Below are 19,249 nucleotides of genomic sequence, written 5' to 3'. Positions count from 1 at the left end.
GAGGTTGGAGGGTCTGAGGAGGAGGAGAAAGTGAGAAATTCCCCTCAGGGGGTGTGAGAGGCTTACAGCCTCTCCAAGATCTCCTCAACTTTATCTCCATGAAGATGCCTATCTCCCAGCCCTCAGTCCTGCAGGGCTGACCTCAGCCCTTTGCTTCATTCTTTTGCTGTTTCCACTGTCATTTGAATCCCATGTGTCTCCTTTTATGGTTTCCTCCATCATTTTGTTTCCCACTTCATCTTGCAATCTCCTAAGGAACATGGAAAGTAAAATATTGAAACCCCCAACACCAGAGAATGGCTTTAGGCTACCATAACACTTGTTCCAACTTTGACTTGATACGGAATTCTTTTTTGAAAATATTTTTACTTGGAAAAATAGCCCCTTGATGTCCTCCTGAGCTCTGAGCCTAGTAGCCACCTGTCACAGAATTTTCTGAAACATCGAAACTATTCATTTACTGGGTGCAGAATCATTGCCATCACCTGATGTGTAGGAAATCCATGAGGGATGAGTCAACAAGGATGTGAGAGGACACCCCTGAGCATCCCAGCTCTACTGCCTCCCTCACCTCTGAGTCCTCTTCAGTCTGTACAAAGGGCCACAAACAGTTCCATGTGAGTCTGCTCTGAGATTACATTTAACCTCCTTAAGACAAGCATGATGTTAGTGCCTGAGATATGTTAAGTGCCCAATAGTCATACTTGTGATTGCTGCATTAGTATGGCATTTAGATGGTTTCCATTTTCTTGCTTTTGTAAACCACAATTCAAGCACATCTGTGGTTATCCTCTTGGGATAATTCCTAAAATATAAATTTCTGCTTGGAAATATGAGAATGTTTAAATTGTCAAGTTGTTTTACAAAAGTTCTCATTAGAGATTTTGGACCTTAGGTGGTCAGTGGCACAGCAGTAACACAACTCTCTGTGAGGCTGGCCCACATGGTGAGGTCCAGGGTTCTTATCTGAGATTGCCCCAGACATGCCGAGTACATGCACGCCCATGATTCGGCCTGGCTGGCTGAAGGCTGCGGGTAGACTGGTAAGAGGTCTTGTTTGTGGAGCTGTCTGTTTCTCTCTCTCTCTCATTCCCTCTGTCTTTACTATTCCTGGAATGAAATGAATGAATGAGTGAATGAATAAATAAATTAATAAATAAGTAAAATTTTTAAAGGAAAGTTTATCCCAGTTTTCAACCACATCAACTTTTGTAACAGTAGAGTTTTCCTACTATATAGCCAATACTACCATGATTTACTTTCCTCTTTGTCAAATCAATATAAATTTTTATTCCCATTTCTAACTTGAAATTTGGAGATTTTTCACATTTATTACTAATATAGTTGTTTGATGTCTGCATTTCATCGATTACAAATTGTTTCCAAATATTCTTTGTTTTTTCACAATTGGAATGTAGGTACTAAAAACACTGAATTTACAAAAGAAGCAGGACAGCCCTGCAGCCTAGTAGTTAGCAGAAATTGATCCCACATGGTCGACCATGCTGTTTAAATCCCAGTCCCACTGGCTTGAAAAAGGGGCATTATGGGCATGTGTGAGTGTGGAGGGCCAGCTATTAGACTCCGTGCATGAGCAACTGTTCATCCATTTTGTTCCCTCTCCATAACATGGCTGTCCACTTCTGTAAAACTGCTTGGATTTCCCATGAGAAAATAACAGGTGCTGGCCATGCAGAGAGACTACATCCGGGACAACATCCTATAACTGCTTTTCATGAACGTGAGACTCAGACAAAATGGTAAGATACAAACTTGATTATTTTTTTTGAGGGGTTTTTGCTATAGGGCGTGAGCGCTCGCCAGACAGACAGAGAGAGACATAGAGACAGAAAGCGAGAAATCACCCCCCAGGGGGAATGGTCATGCCGCAATCCCTTCTCCTCCATTCTCTTCTCAGGATCCTGGGCACGCATGCACACGCGACCAGTGTGAGTTTTAAGCCACCGGGTCCGGGACGCGAACTGTGGTTGACTACGTGGGAGTCCAGTGACGTAGTCATTACGCTAACTGCTGGTTCCCTTGAACGTGTTTTTCTGACCTAGTTAGACCCTGTCTTCCTGCACATCTGATAACCAACCCCTATAAAAAGGTTGCACATACTTTGGTTGGGCTGCAGTCCTGATTCTTGGCCCATGAGCCTCAGGCTATAGTCGCTGGCCAGCTAATAAAGATTCTCTTAAACCTCAATCTGACTCTAGTGGTCATTCATTCGGTGATGTTCTACAACATTAGGAGGCCCCAGTGAGATTTGGGAACCCTAGAGTGGCCAAATAACACCCCAACAAGGACGTTCCTTATGCTCTGTCCCGGGTCTCAAGAAGGGTAAGGAAGCTTCACAAATGTAGATCGCAGAATGGAGTCACCTGAATCTGGTGAGATTCTAGTTATCTTGGTTTGAGAGCTCTTTTGGTGGGACTTTAGGAGGGCTGGATGCAGCAGACCCTCCAGGTCCTCGGGCCTGAGTGTGACAGCACCTCGGGTCCTTGGTGACTGTGGTCTCTGGGTGCACCATCTTGCTTTGCCTTCTCTTTGTCAGTCTTATCTTGGTCAAAATGGGTCAGGGACAGTCGTCGGTCTATTTGTACCCCCTTTCAAAATGGGTCAGGGACAGTTGTCAGTCTGTTCATATAAATGTACCCCCCTTAGTTGTTTTCTAGATCACTTTGAGGACTTTCGATGCCTGGCTGAGAGTCATGGGGTCCCTGTTATCCTTTTGATTTGCAGAAATTTTGTGAACTTGACTGGGCCACGTTCAAGGTCAGCTGGCCCAGGGAAGGATCATATGATCTTCCCACCACCTACCGAGTCCTCTGAATCACAGCAGGCTGTCCAGTTCATCCTGACCAGACCATCTGTATTCAAATTTGGATTGACGTATTGTCTGAAAAGCCCAAATAGCTTTAAGCCTGTATAAAACATTTTGTCCAGAAACAGACACTCCTCATAGCCAAAGAGGCTTGGGGAAAAGAGGAAAAACCACAGGTTCTTCCCAAAATCCCCAAGGACCCCCTCCCCTGCTTTCCAGTGGCCTCACCCTTACGTTTCCCACTGCCTCTTCAGGTTACCTCTCCACAACCAAAAGAAGAGGACCCACATGATCCAGAGACTGCCCCTCTTCCCCACAGAGGAGAGGGCCATTTCAGTCCTCCCCATACTCGTATGGGTCTGCTTATGGGTTGGGATCCAAGGAGCCCTCCATGGGCAAGAAACCAACTGGAGGAGATGGTATACCTCAGGGGGTCTTGGCCCCCTTACTGTTTTTTTTTTTTTTTTCCCTTAAGCAAATAGGACCCTCTGAACTTGGTCCCAATGGTCAGCCCTTCATGGTTTATACCTCTTTTTCTATTAGTGACCTTATATAACTGGAAAAAACAAAATCCCTTCTTTTCTCAAAACCCACAAGGTTTAATCTCTGTCCTTGAGACTATTTTCTTCACCCATCAGCCTACCTGGGACGACTGCCAGCAGCTCCTCCAGACTCTCTTTTCCACTGAGGAAAGAGAGAGAGTCCATGGGAAAGGCACAAACTTGTCCTGGACGCCAATAGCCACCCCACTGCTGACCCCCCACCACCATTGAATGGGCTTTCCTGGCTGGTAGACCTACCTGGGATTTGAATCTGGACAGAGGTGAGGAGGCCCTCACAAACTATCACCAGCTCCTCCTTAAAGCCATCTGTGCTGCTGCATAGAAACCCATGAACCTGAAAAGTGAGACTGTGAGACAAGTGAGACTGTCCAAGAGCCTTCAGAAAGTCCCACAGCCTTTCTCGAGAGGTTTCTGGAGGCTTACCAGATTTATGTCCCCATTGATGCAGAGGCTGCAGAAAATAGAAGAGCCATTACTATGACTTTTGTCACCCAGTTGGCCCCAGATATATGCAAAAAGCTTCCGAAGTTAGAGGGATATGAAGGAAAGGCACTCTCAGAATTGGTCAAGGTTGCCCAAAAGGTTTTCAATAACTGTGAAGATCCCACAAGTCTGAATATAAAGATGGCTCAGGTGCTCCTGGCTATCCAGGAAACATGAGGCCGAAGGGGAAACCAAAACTGTCACCAACTGTCACCTATTTAAAAGATGTCTTCTTTTGTCTCCCACTGGTCCCACAGTCAGTCAATCTTTGCTTTTGAGTGGACTGACCCAGAGGGGTTTTCAGGTCAGCTCTGCTGGACTTGCTTGCCTCAGGGCTTCAAAAACAGTCCCACCAAGAAGGAGAGCAAACCAAATTAGGCAGAGATCAATGTGCCTACTGTAAGAAAAAGTGCCACTTCAAGAGAGAGTGTCCTGAACTCAGGCAAAAGCAGGACGAGGCAAGAGGGCAGGGAAGGGGCCAATCTAATCTGATCCTTGTCGCTGAGGAAGACTGAGGGAGTCAGGGCTCCGCAGGAACCCTGGCTAACATTGACAGTTGGGACCCAGAAAGTCGATTTCCTAGTGGACACTGGAGACTGTTTCAGTCCTACTCAAACTGCTAGTCCCTCTTTTGACATCCTGAGTGCCTATTCAGGGAGCCACAGGGAAGATCCACTCATGCCAGATCACCCAACCTCATGTCAGTGACCTGGGAAAAAGGTACTGTGACTCATTCTTTTCTTGTCATTCCGGACTGCCTCTACCCTCTGCTGGACCGTGACTTGCTCTCAAAGCTATGGGCAACTATCTCCTTTACTGAAGGGGAAGCTGAGATTTCAATACCGGGGGTTCCCACACCCCCAGTCCTGGATTTTTCAGTTACCTTTCCCCTTGAAGAAGAGTATCACCTGTTCGTGATCCCATTCTTAACCATCTCCGAACCAGCGCTCCTGTTAACTCAGCTGATGAGAGACATTCCTCATATTTGGGCTGAAAACAATGTCCCTGGATTGGCTGTCCATCATCCACCAATCAATAGTAATCCAGCTCAACAGTGGGGCTTCCCCCATTCGGACCAACAATATCTTACCAGCATAAAGGATCAGGCAGGGAAAACCAAACACCTTCTCCATCTTTGTGAGGCCACAATCCTCATCCCATGTCAGTCCTCCTAGAATACCCCTCTCTTGCCAGTTCAAAAGGTGGGGACTGAGGGGTTTTATTCAGTACAAGACCTCTGAGAGGTCTGCAAGAGGGTTGAGACCATCTGCCCAACTGTTACCAACCCCTACACTCTCCTGAGCCTACTCCAGCCAAGCCAACCAGTTTATACTGTCCTATTTAAAAGATGTCTTCTTTTGTCTCCCACTGGTCCCACAAAGTCAGTCAATCTTTGCGTTTGAGTGGACTGACCCAGAGGGGTTTTCAGGTCAGCTCTGCTGGACTTGCTTGCCTCAGGGCTTCAAAAACAGTCCCACACTGTTTGATGAGGCACTCATCCAAGACCTCAGGAATTCCCGCCTGGCTCATCCTGAGGTCCCCCTCCTTCAGTACGTGGACGACCTCCTGTTAGCCTCTGAGGATGAGGAGCACTGCCTGTCAGCTACTCGCTCCCTTCTCCAGATATTGGGGGACCTCGACCTTCTTACCTTCTCAGGAAAGAAGGCCCAACTGTGCTCCAACAAAGTGAGTTACCTCGGCTACGACATCAAAGGAGGTAAGTGACAACTTTCCTCTAGTGGAATTCAAGCTATTCTTTCCATTCCTCGACTGATGACTAAACGCCAGCTGCATGAGTTCCTGGGAGCTGCAGGGTACCACAGATTCTGGATACTGTGATTTGCAGAAATTGCTAAACCCCTCTATTCAGCAATGGGGGGGAAGACATCTGCCTTGACCTGGACAGAGACAGAGGACTCTGCCTTTCAGACACTCAAAACAGCCTTAGCCTCAGCACCTGCATTGTCATTGCCTGATCTTGACAAACCTTTCCACTTATTTGTGGCTAATGCTAAAGGGGTGGCCAAAGGAGCTTTCACTCAGAGCCTTGGCCCCTGGAGACGCCCAGTGGCTTCTCTCTCCAAACGACTAGACCTAGTCACTGCAGGATGGCCCACTTGTCTTAAGGCTATTGCTGCCATCACTCTACTAGTGAAGGAGGCTGCCAAGCTTACCTTTGGCCAGCCACTCCACATAATGGCACCGCTCTTGAGTACCCCCCTGCGCAGCCCTCCCACTGAAAGATGGCTCTCCAATGCAAGGGTGACCCAATACCAGGTCCTATTTCTGCCCGCCTCCCCCATATGTTATTCTAAGACCACTGACCTCAACCCAGCCACCTTATTGCCTGCCACGGATGACGTGGTCTCTCATGACTGCTCCGAATTCCTAACTACCCTGACTTCTGTGTGAGATGATTTAACTGACCAACTTCTGACCACACCTGACATGATGTTGCTCACTGACAGCAGCAGCTTCATTGACCCAGGCACCCGCTATGCTGGGGCTGTGGTGGTCACCCAGACTGAGGTGCTCTGGGCACAATCTTTGGACTGTGGGACATCGGCACAAAGGGCTGAGCTCATTGTGCTCACTCAGGCTCCATGCTGGGGGCGGGACAAGGCTGACTATCTACACTGACAGCCCACATGTCTTTGGTACAGTCCATGTCCATGGGGCCTTCATCAGGAGCGCAGGTATCTAACATCCACTGGCAAGAACATTAAGCACTCTCCAGAGATCCTCAGCCTTCTAGCAGCCATTTGGCTACCTGGACAAGTCGTTGTAATGCACTGCAAGGGGCATCAGATTGATTTTCCTCCTTGAGTCTGTGGGTCATAACTTTGCTGAAAGGACTGCCATGCAAGTGGTAATGATGCCCCTCTGACCCTTGGAGGTGCTCCCTGTCCTACCCGCTCTAACCTTGCTGGACTTACCCACCTATTCAGAGACTGACAGGCGCCGCCTCACCTCTTTGGAGGCGAGCCCCTTCTCCTCTGACTGGTACCACCTGCTGGTTGGACGAATTTTTGTTCCTGAGGTTCTGGGTCACCAGATCACTGCCCAGACTCATATGACTGTGCTCTTCTTGGCACTACCAAACTCACTGAACTCCTGGGGAAACACTTCTTCATCCCCCACCTCCACCAGATCACTTGGGACATTGCTTCTCGTTGCTCCTCTTGCACCCGCGTTAATCCTGGCCCCTCTAGACCCTGGGTCTGGGACTCTTGCCTGTGTGGTGCCTCCTGAGGAGAGCACTGGAAATTGGTCTTTACCAATATGGGCCAGGGATGAGCAGGTTACCAGTTTCTTCTCATTCTTGTTGACACTTTCTCTGGGTGGTGAAGGCTTTCCCGGCCAAATCTGAGACAGCCGAGGTAGTCGCTAAGAAGCTCCTAATCGAAATTGTCCCCCATTTCGGCCTGCCCACTTCTCTGGGGTCTGACAATGGACCAGTGTTCATCACTGATGTGAATCAAAGCCTTGTGAGGGCACTCACAATTTCTTGGAAACTTCACTGTGCTTATAGACCCCAAAACTCAGGTAAGGTAGAGAGAATGAATAGGACCCTCAAAGAATCCTTGACTAAGTCACACTTGGAAACTGGTGATGGTCGGTTGGACCTCCTCCCCTTTGCCCTTTTGCATGCATGTTGTAGCCCCTACATCTTGGGCTTCACCCCATTTGAGATCATCTTTGGTCAACCTCCGTCTTTAGTGCCCCGCTTCCATGACTCAGACCTTGCCACCTTCTCTAACCGCACCCTTCCTAGGTTTTTCCAGGCTCTCCAGGAAACCCTCACAGACACCCTTCATCTGCTGTCATCTCCAGGCCCCTTCGCAGTTTCCTTTACCCTCACAACTGGCCCTGGACCCTGGAGCCCAAGTTTGTGTCAAACGCCAGGCTCCGGGTATCCTTGACCCTCACTGGGATAGAGCTTTTACTATCATCCTGAGCACCCCTTCTGCTGTCAAAGTTCTGATAAATGTCGTTGGATTCATTGCTTCCACCTCAAGCCTGCTACCTCCCCACCAGGCAAGATGGACACTCCAGCCTTCCTCAGGTCCTCTCAAGGTCAATTTGCGCTGGCTCTCCTAATGCTCCTTTTCCTCCTTCCTCCTCCCCTCCGCTCCCCACACAGCCTTCCCTCTTACACCTGGACCCTCTCCTACTCTGTGGATAGCACATTGTCTCTTCCTTTACGATGCCCAGGTGACCTTCCTTCTGGATTGACCTCTGCAGTCTTTTCAGGCTACAGGTTCCCATGTCTCCCTCAATACACGGCAGGCTCACAGTGCCCTGGATGGCTGAGGCCGACTGCGCTGGGAATAGGTCATGAGATCCCAACAGTTCTATGACTGCCTGGGGAAAACACCCCTGATTGTGCTTCTGAGACATCTTCTGTCCCTCCTAGGACTGTGTGATGACTGCCCCGTGGGAAGACTGACCGAACCCGCACACCTGTCCATGTCTCAACCATTGGCACATGCTCCTCCCCTGGCACCTGCAACCCCTTCCTGGTTCAGACCCTTCACCATCAGGCCAACCTCTGAGAGAGAGCCGTTCTTTTGGCCTTTGCCTTTATGACTGGCAAAAGGACCCCGGTGTCCTCTTTACCATTTACCAAAAACACCTTGTCCCTGGTCCCACCAATCCTGCCTGGCCCCTGCTGCCCATTCTAGACCCACTCCCCTTGCCGTTCATTCCTCCACCTCCTTCACCCTCCTTCTCCCCCCCTCCATTCCCTTATCCCCTGCTACATCCCCACCTGCCCTGGATCCTACAGCTCCACCCTTCCCTCTGTCTTCTGCACTCTGGTTGTGATGTTTCAGTTCCTCTCCCAGACCTCTCCTAATCTGTGGTGGTCACCCAGACTGAGGTGCTCTGGGCACAATCTTTGGACTGTGGGACATCGGCACAAAGCCTCTGATTGCTGGCTCTGTCTGAACCCCCAGTCCCCTTACTATGTGGGACTGGCCCTCAATGTCTCTCTTGGAAACTCTTCCTCCTCAGTCCGCCACCTCCCAGCATCTGATGCCTCAGTGGCTGGCCGCTCTGCCTGGGACAAGAACCATGGCCTTACCCTTGAGGACCTCCAGAACTCCAGTACATTTGTCCTGTCTGCTAACTTTTCTCTCTCTGCTTCTCCTTTTGCTGCTTCTTGCTCCTCTCTTACCACCCTTCCCTCTACCTATGACTACTCCATGATTTCCTCCTTTCCCTGGGGGTTCTTGGTGGGCTTACACCAATGGCCTGCCTGGCCCCCATGGTCATTTAGTCCTCCTCTGATCCTGGTCTCTGCATTCTGGCTAATATTCTGCCCCAGGTCTACTTCTCAGAGAGGGAGGCCGGGAACATTTCCACTTGGAGCCCCTCCGCTTCTGCCATGCCTGCATCCTGGTCCTTGTTCTCATGGGCATTGGGTTGGCCAGCTCCACAGCCATCGGTTTGCCTGCCCTAGTTCCTGGACAACAGTCATTTATGCCCTTAGTCACCAAATAGATCTGGACCTCAAGATGCGTGAAAGCTGTCTCCCTTTTGGAGGAGTCCTGGTCTTTGACTTGCCTTAGGGGAGACTTTATACCGACCACTCTGGGGTCATCAGGGATAGCTGAGCCAGCTCCACAAGCGGCTCCTGGAGTGAGAGGAGCATCACTCCTCTGAGGGTAATTGGTACCAATCCCTTTTCTCTTGGTCTCCCTGGCTCACTCCCCTCACCTCTGCCATTGTGAAGCCTGCCCTGCTTCTCCTCTTTGCCCTCCTCTTTGGATCCTGCATCATCAGGTTCCTAACTTTATTCAGGACAGAGTCCAGTCTCTCAAGCTCATGGTTCTCCACTCCTGCTATGAACGGTTCCCTTTCTCTGAATCAATTATTTCATTCCCCAAATCTGAAGGGGGGAATGTGGAGGGCCAACTATTAGACCCCATGCATGAGCAACTGTTCGTCCATTTTGTTCCCTCTCCATAATGTGGCTGTCCACTTCTGTAAAACTGTGTGGATTTCCCATGAGAAAATAACAGACGCTGACCATGCAGTGAGACCACATCCAGGATGGAATCCTGCACCTGTCTTTCACGAACTTGTTTTTCTGACCTAGTTGGACCCTTACCAGAACAACTAACATTTAAGGCTTCCTGCACACCTGACAACCAACCCCTATAAAAATGTTGCCCATGCTTTGGTTGGGGCTGCAGTCCTGATTCTCGGCCCCTGAGCTTCAGGTTGTATTCGCTGGTCAGCTAATAGACTCCCTTAAACCTCAATCTGACTCTGGTAACCACCAGAGTGGTTCATTCGGTTCCACTCTACACCATGAGTGTGTTCCCAAAACCTGACAGCATGGAGAGATGAAAGAGAAGGGATTCCAGCATAGCTATGTCCCATTGGGTGGCACCTTCTCCCTCTTCCTCTCTCTCTCTCTCTGATGAGTGCTTGAACTTTGTGTCAAATTTAAAAAAGAGGAGAGAGAGAGAAAGAGAGAGAGAGAGGAAGAAGAAAGGGAGGAAGGAAGAAAAACATGAAAGGAAGGAAAGAAGGAAAAGTAGCTCCTGACATCTGGGATTCATCCGAACTTCACAGCCTCAGTGTTGGTAGATGCTGTCCTGGTGCAGACTAGTAGGCCATGTCATTCTCCTGTTGGACATGAACAACATCAGATAAGAATACTGAGACTATGATGACATGAGACAACACAGAACTACTAAATAATTTTGTTCAAAGCTAATTAAAGAATACCCACATCTCCTCATGCTGGCTGTTATGAGTGATGCTGTTTCTTTACCAATTATAGCTTTTCTTGTCCACACTCATTATAGGTCAGATTTATTGGGACAATCAGTCACAGAATCAGTCCTGCTTCTCAAAAATTCCCAATCCAGAGTGAATGCTTGCTTCCTTGTTTCTCCTCAAAATCATCCAATCAGAGTCCAAATCTCATAATAAGCTCTTCCTGACACCTTCCTACTGATCTAATGAAACCTAATCCCCAGCAAGATGGTATTAGGAAGTGAGATTTGGGGAGGTGATTGTATCATGAGGGTGGAGCTCCCATGACTGGGATCAGTACTCTAATGAAAGATCTCCCCTCAGCTGCCTTGCCCTTCTGCCATGTGAAGACACAGCTGTCCTGAAGAGGAGGACCTCACCAGACATGGACCTGGTCAGCACCTGATCTTGGACTTCTCAGCTTCCAGAACTGTGAGAAATAAATCTCTGTTGCTCATAAACCATGCGGTCTACGGCATTTTTGTTACAGCAGCCTGACAGACTAAGAAAACTGTCCTTGATGCTACATGGGAATCAAATGAAGCTCATCAGATGCATTTTTTAAAGGGTCAATATTAGTTCTCACACAGATTGCATCCAATTTCTGTCTGGGAGATGGACACATAATAGCCAAGCGAGTCATGAGTGCAGCTCTCTGGTGCCTCAGGTACATACTGCTCCAGTTTCAAAGAAGAAACATGTCCCTCCACCTCTTCTCCCAGGCTTAGGACACTGGGCCATCACGTTTCCAGGAGGAGATTGTCTTCCAGAAGAGCCCCTGGACAGAGCACTAGCTAAGTTTTGGGAGGAAGGGCGTCCAACTCAGGGGAGGGATTCTGGGAAAAGCCGAAGAGGCTGAAATCAGTTGGGAACTTTCCAAGACTTACTTAGAACAGCAGTTCTCAAAATGTAGTCTGTGGAACCCTTGGGGGTGCTGAGACTCACCATTCACAGACTCCACAAGGCTAGAACTATTTTTATCCTATCAGCAAGACATTGTTTGCACTGAAGTAAAACCTAGCAAAAGTAAAGGCTAGGGTATCAACTGTATTCTTCACCACTGTATTGAAGAAGAAAGCCAGTTCTACATCAGGAGCCAACAGTTCGTGGTCAGGGTATCACACTTTATTAACTTTAGGAGGTGGTTAGATCTTACATGGCTGACTTCACTGTTCGATTCCCAGACCTGACAGCTTGAAAATCATACTGGGAATGTCTGTGTGTTCCCAAAATCCGAGAAGATAATGGAGTTGTTCGATTCCCAGACCTGACAGCTTGAAAACCATACTGGGAATGTCTGTGTATTCCCAAAATCCGAGAAGATAATGGAGAGTTGCCAGCTAAAATCCAACAGCTGTTTCTGTAAATAATGGAGCAGCAAAGAGGGATAAATAGAGTTCATTTCCCTGTGGTTGAGCACAGGGAGTGGCTGAGAGCTGACAAGCTCACGACCATCTTCTAGAACAGAAATTTCCAGCACATTATATAATGTTATACTTCTTATTTATCCATTGTTAACTGTAACATAAATTTAGCAGGTGCCAGGGGTGCCAGCAGATGGCGAAGCAGGTACGTCATTGGACTCCCACAAGGATTCCCACATGTTTGGCACATGTGCATGCATGCCCAAGATTCCAGGAGGAGAATGGATTGCAGCGTAGGCCCCCCACCCCTGCCCCGCAACTTCTCACTTTCCCTTTCACTGTTTCTGTTTCTCTTCAACAGGACAACACACCCTAAGGCAAAAACTTCTAGATAAATAAATTTGGCTAGTTCTGTGTTATTCTTACCCTCATGACGTTCCCAAAATTGTTCTGTGCATCCTTTACTTTCACATGATGTTTGTGAGCCTATTTTTGCTCTTATGGTGACACTGAATCTGTTAACTCAGACTTGTGACATGCATTGATAGACTAAAGTAAGCTACAATGTATTTTATTTTTCTTTTGTAAGAGATTTTTGCCTTAGGGTGCATGTAATCATTGGAGAGAGAGAGAGATTCAGAGGCAGTGAGAAAGTGAGAAATCACCCCCGAGGAGGGATGGCCACACCACAATCCCCTTTTCTCCATTTTCCTCCTGGGATCTTGGGCTCACTTGCCCCCACATGATTTTCAAGCCACTGGGTTTGGGATGCCAAAGCCACATGGGTGTTTAGCAATGCAACTGCTATACCATGAGCTGGCCCTCAACACATTTTCTTTAAGCTGTACTATTTAACAAACAATCTAAACATGTTGTGTACTCAGTGAGAAATAAGAGGATATCTAGACATAGCCAAATTTATTGGAGTTTATTGACTAAGCCAGTGGCATAAGGGGGGGGGGACTCATGTCTCTCAAAACCCTGCAGCCCACAGTGCAAGGTGAGGGTTGCTTATAAAGGCAAAAATCACACTCTTTTCCAGGTTGACAGGCAATCACAAGAACAAAGAGCAGTGGGCTTGAGAGGGTAGGGAGTAGGGTTTTACAATGTCAAAGCAAGCAAAAGCGCATCACAGAGGCAGAGCAAGCAGGTGCAGGTTAACCATCTCTAAGGGTAATGTTCCATCTTTACCCAAACACAATGGAATCTTAACGGTCTTTATGGCTCAGGGCAAGGTCCAGCTGACTGGACCTTATCTTAAGGCAACAAGAAGGAGTGAGGTTTAAAGACAATAGGAGTCCATCTTTACCCAAACACAATGGAATCTTAAGGTCTTTATGGCTCAGTGAGGTTTAAAGACAATAGGAATGGTAATCACTCTATTTACTTCTAGGCCAAAGGAGAAGACAAGTTCCTAGACATAGGAGTTTAACAGTTTAGAATGGAGGCACTCCTGCTTTATTCCCCACTTCTCTTGGAGGCACTCCTCCAAGATGGAGTCCTTCTTTCAACATGGAGTTCCGCCTGCTTTATTGTGTGAATAACTTTTTTGGTGAACCATAACATTACTACAGTTTTCCCAGTTGAACCTGTTACATTGTGTTCCTTGAATAAGCATTCCCATTTTTCTTCTGGGACCTGGTCTGGGTTGCATTTTTGTGACCACTGGCTAAAACAAGTGGCATAAGTTTCCTCTTCTAAGCAAAAAACAAGTGGCATAAGTTTCCTCTTCTAAGCAAACAGGCTTATTTATGACCTCATTTGTAACAACAGCTACAGATTACATTAGGTACAGAATCCCCTATTACCAGTTAACCCTGAAAGTACAAAAAAGTGTAATAAAGTAAAACAAAACAGGATTAAAAACTGGTTTTTCCTGTTCTGGGAGCAGTGGCAATTACAGAGTAGTCATATCCCTGGGGGGAGGGGATTTCTCACTCTCTCTCTCTCTCTCTGTCTCTCTGTCTCTCTGTCTTTCTCTGGCAAGTGCAAACACCCTACAGCAAAAACTTACAAAAAAAGATTAACTTTATTAAATCTTCACTCTAGTGCCCACACTTTTAAATTTTACATGATTGTATGGGAGATATGAACAAAGCACTTCTACTCTAGTCCAAAGTAGAATGTTTGTGCCAGGGAAAATAATTTTTTGAGCTACATTAACACCTTTTTAATAGAATAGCAATTTTAATTGAAAGAATGAATGACAGAGATAGAATGATTATTCAAATTCGGGTATTTCACTGACATGTTTGACATTTGAATATTTGGTTGAGCCTGTCTTTTCAAGATAATCCACTGAGTAATTTTGCCAGTGATAAAATGAAAGTTTCCAAGAGAAAGTTAGACTTTTGGAAAATTTATATTTAACACTATTACCTTGACAGCTTCCCAATACTTACAAACTTTTCTGGCAGAATCTGTCATAACATTAACAAGTCTTTTTTATTTTTATTTTTTAGTTTTTGTCATAGGGCATGTGTGCTCCTTGGAAAGAGAGAGAGATAGAAGGAAAGTGAGAAGTTGCCCTCCAGCAGGGGTGGCACACAATCCCTCTCCTCCATTCTCTTCTGGGGATTTGGGCATACACTCACACTTGGCCAATTTTCAAGCTTCAGGGTCAGGAACTCAGACCACTTAGTCAGCCTGGGGGGAGTCCAGCATCTTAAACTACATGCTACCTGCTGGCCCAACACATGTGATTTTTAAAATAATTTGTAATTTTGTAATACTCGAAGAGTTACATAATTTGCAGAAACAACACATTACTTAAAAAAAACCATACATTAGTGCAAGATCCATTCCATGTGCAAGACAGACAAGGATTTCAATGTAACAACACAAAATATTCAGTGATATTGGTTCAGGTTTCACCTTGCAAATACCTTTCAAAAAGTTAATATATGTCATTTTAGAGTAGTATTAAAGATAAATGTTCACATTGACTGATAAAGTTATTAAAAATATACCTGCTGAGGACAGCAGATGGTGAAATTGTTACATCACTGGACTCCCATGTAGTCAACCAGGGTTTGAGTTGTAGACAGAAGTCTGATTACTTTTTCCTATTTTTCCAAAGTCTTTTCTAAAAGTCCTAGGTGGAGTCATGCCCACAAACATTAACGGACCATTTTTTCTCTCTTAACAAGATTTTTCCTCCATCCTGTCCCTGACATCCATTTTTTCTCTCTTAACAAGATTCTTCCTCCATCCTGTCCCTGACATAATATTTTTAAGATATATATTCAACGAATTACAAAATATTCTTTTACAAATCTCGTCCCAAGACATAGATCTTTCCTTTCAATTACCAATCTAAAAATTATAAAACCAACCTATAACCTACAAGCTCCCGCTGCCATATGTCCTGCCTTTTTAGACCAGATCAAAATTTTTTCACTAATTTTATCTGTCACTCTCAAAATTAAAAAAAAAAAACAACAACAAAAAACAAAACCTATACCTAATCACCCTGAGAAAGGCGTAGTTTCCTCCTCTCCAGGCCTAAGTCACTCATATTCTACTTAAAAATGAGCCACAATAATTATTATTAATTTTTTAGAGTTAGTTATTTTTCATTGGGAAGATGGCAACCACAAAGGGACCAGAGACAAACCAGAGCTCTCCCGAGGGGTCGATTCAAACCTGATGCCTAATTCCAAAAGTGGGTCCTTTGTGCCCTCTCCAACTCTGAGCCTCTCCTCAATAAAAATTCAATAAGTCCTCTGGCCCCAGACCTCCCAAAACTTAATAGACAGTCTGGCTTATACCTAAACTAGTTTTTTGTTTGTTTGTTTTTTGTTTTGGAGAGATTTTTTTCTATAGGTTGCACTTACCAGAGAGACAGAGAGACAAAAAGCGAGAAATCACCCCCCAGGGGGGATGACCATGCTACAATCCCTTCTTCTCCATTCTCCTCTGGAGATGTTGGGCATGCACACACACGTGTCCAGTGTGAGTTTAAGCCACCGGGTCTGGGACTTGAACCACGGTCAGCTACATGGGAGTCTAGTGACATAGCCATTATGCCAACTGCTGGTCCCTCTAAACTAGTTTTACTTGTTTGTCTGTCTTTCATTTGTCTGTTTTAGATAACCCAGGTTCATTCCCATTCAAACAAGAGATAGCAGTTTGCTCCCCTCCACACGAGTAGTGGTTTACTCCCCTCCAATAGAGGGGTAGTAGTTTACTCTCTTCCAACAAAATGTAGTGTTTTATTCCCCTTTTTGGGTAGATAATTTAAGAAACCAAATATATAAAATGCATTAATTATTAAAAAAATATATTCTAAAGAGTATTACTCTTTTGCCTTCCTAAAACTACTTCAATTGACTACTATACTTTTACACTAAAAAAAAAAAAAATATCTTATTCATAGACAAATAAAAAACTGAGCCATTCAACTCCAAAAATAAAAGACACTTCTTCCTGCCAAATAGACACCCAAGATGGCTGAGAGCCATACTAAGAGTGTCTAGAAAGAGAAAAAAATATTTTCCTCTTAAGACTAATAACAAGCCCTATTAAAAAATCCCAAACACAATAATTAAAAACAGGCCCATCCAATAAACACAAAATAAAAACTGATCACTCAAACATTTTGGGCCCAATTTACAGTACTAAATTCTTTTTTTTTTTTTGGAGAGGTTTTTGCTATAGGGTGTATGCGCTCGCCAGACAGACAGAGAGAGACAGAGAGATAGAAAGCAAGAAATCAACCCCCGGGGGGATGACCATACCGCAATCCCTTCTCCTCCATTCTCCTCTCGGGATCTTGGGCATGCATGCACACGCGCCCAGCGTGAGATTAAGCCACTGGGCCCGGGACTCAAACCGTGGTCGACTACATAGGAGTCCAGTGACATAGCCATTACGCTAACTGCTGGTCCCAACAGTTCTAAATTCTTAAAAAACAAACAAAACAAAACAAAAAAAAAAAAAACTGAGACACATAAGACGAGTGATCTCAACATGAGGGTGACATTTAATAGACACTAAAAAATAACAACAACAAAAAAAAAAACCCACTAGTCCACCACATTAAAATCCTTAGATTTCCACAGCCCAGTTACTCCTTTTAAAAACAAATTTGGAAAAAGAAAAAGAAAAAGAAGACATATTTGCCTCCTCTCCAGGCCTAAATCTCATATTCTACTTAAAAATAAACCACATTAATTATAAATTATTTAAAATAAATTATTTTCTGTCAACAGAGTCCCAGGTCCTAAGGCTTAAAACCGATGCTGGGCACATGTGTGTGCATATTTAAAATCCCAAGAGGAGAATAGAGGAGAAGGGCTTGCCATGTGGCCAACCCCCCAGGGGGTGATTTCTCACTTTCTCTCTGTCTTTCTCTGTCTCACTGGCAAGTGCGTGTGCCCTGTGGCAAAAATCTCTCTTTCTAAAAAAAAAAATAGAAAGAAAAAAAGAAACCTCCTAAATATTAAGGCTAACTTTTTTCATGTATTTCAACCAAAATAACAGATTAAGCATATTAAGCATATAAGTAGATATGGAAATCCAGTGATAGTCTAATGAGACAGATAAGGGCTTCCAAAAATGTAAAACATAAAAAAGATCCATTCTTCTACCTCTACTGTTTTATTTTGGAAAATAATTATTTCTCATAAAATATTTCTGTTAGCATGCCTAGGGTTATTAATAACTTAAATGGGCTACGGGGCTGGCAGGTGGCATGGTGGTTAAGGGTGCTGGACTCTCACATGGCTGGCCAAGTTTTGAGTCTCAGACCTGGCAGCTTGCTTTCTCTTTCCATCTCTTTCTCTAACTCTGTCCCTCTCTGGTCAAAATAAAATAAATACTTAAATAAAGTTAAATAATTCTTAAAAAAATCAGTTGGCTGTATGTATTTTAAAAAGAATAATAATTTAAATGGACTAAATAATTTAAATGGTTTAATTTCCAATATGATAAACACTGATGGATATAACCCATATAAATGAAATTGCTGGGATAGACAATTAGCTAGAAATGAGTGGGTAGCTCTAAGAAAATAGGACACCTGCCACATCAATCATGACTTATCAGGAGTTACAACCAAACCCTCCATAACAATGCATTCTTCCCACCCAGCTCCTGGAGCCAGGAGGGAGGCAGATCCCATTTTTCTTCTTTTTAGTACCTGAGAAAGACACACAGAGATGGTTGTTATTTCCCCTCTTATCTGTTCCTCATAACTACAAAAGGATCCAACAAGATGTTTTGGTTAACATCCTGATTCCCACTGGAGCAATAAACCGTGCAATTGTCCATTTAAGGATGTTCAGACCTTTTAAGTCCATACTGATTGTGTTGGGGTCATCAGGTCATTGAATTCCTCACTTGTGAGAGAAATAGGCAAGCACAGGAGAAAACCTGTGAATTCAAACAGAGAAGCCAGATGCTATGGCAGACCTTCCCCTGCTAAATGTTACCAACTCTTAGAATAAAAGTGACGCCTAACCCCATACCCAGGGCAGTTGTCCTAATCTGGCAGCTGCCTACCTGCTGCCTTTCCCGCATGGAGGTGTACCTCTTTCTTATAACCCTCACTTTCCTATAAAAAAAAAACTTCCCTTTCCTACTTACAAGTGTTCGTGGTTTTTCATTTTGCATCTCTGTAATCTTAGAGCTCTGGACTTACACAACCAAGGATTTTACACAACGCAGATCATCTCTCCCATCCTATGACATTTACCTTTGGAGTCAGTCCTCAGTAATTCCTAAGAACACTCTTGACTGAAACCTAAATGTCTGAGAACTGCTGAATTCACAGCGTCTGTCCAGGCCTCAGGGAGAAGAGGTGACCAAGAGCTCAGAGCAAGACCAAGGGGCAGGGCAAAGTCTGGAGTCTCAGTCCAGAGGGCGGAGTCCGAGGCAGGGAAGCCCAGCAGTGGGGAGTCTGCTTCTCCCAGAATCTTCCCTTCTCCCTTTCGCAGCCCCCGTTGTGTCGAGTCCTTCTGCCCGGACACTCCTGACGCGGCCCCAGCTCTCACTCCCATTGGGCACCCTGTTCTCACAGAAGCCAATCAGCGCGGTCGTGGCTCCCAGTTATAAACTCCCCCGGAACCAGCGGGGGCTCAGATCGCCCCGGACTCTGAGGAGGCCGGACATGGCTCCTCGAGCCCTCCTCCTGGTGGTCTCCGGAGCCCTGGCCCTGACAGAGGCCTGGGCAGGTGAGTGGGGGTTGGGGTCGGGGAGAAACGGCTTCACCAGAAGAGCAAGGGGACTGCCCGGCGGGG

At 45.6% G+C, this 19,249-nt stretch overlaps 1 pseudogene; it reads left to right on the top strand.

Moving 5' to 3' along the window:
* Nucleotides 1-19,104: 19,104 nt before the first annotated feature.
* Nucleotides 19,105-19,249, top strand: part of LOC102498909 (HLA class I histocompatibility antigen, B-55 alpha chain-like) — a 3,389-nt pseudogene continuing 3,244 nt past the window's right edge.

The sequence above is a fragment of the Tupaia chinensis genome, unplaced genomic scaffold (assembly GCF_000334495.1).
Source record: "Tupaia chinensis unplaced genomic scaffold, TupChi_1.0 Scaffold144389_1, whole genome shotgun sequence".
Lineage (NCBI taxonomy): Eukaryota > Metazoa > Chordata > Mammalia > Scandentia > Tupaiidae > Tupaia > Tupaia belangeri.
This window is presented reverse-complemented; position numbering and strand designations above follow the sequence as displayed.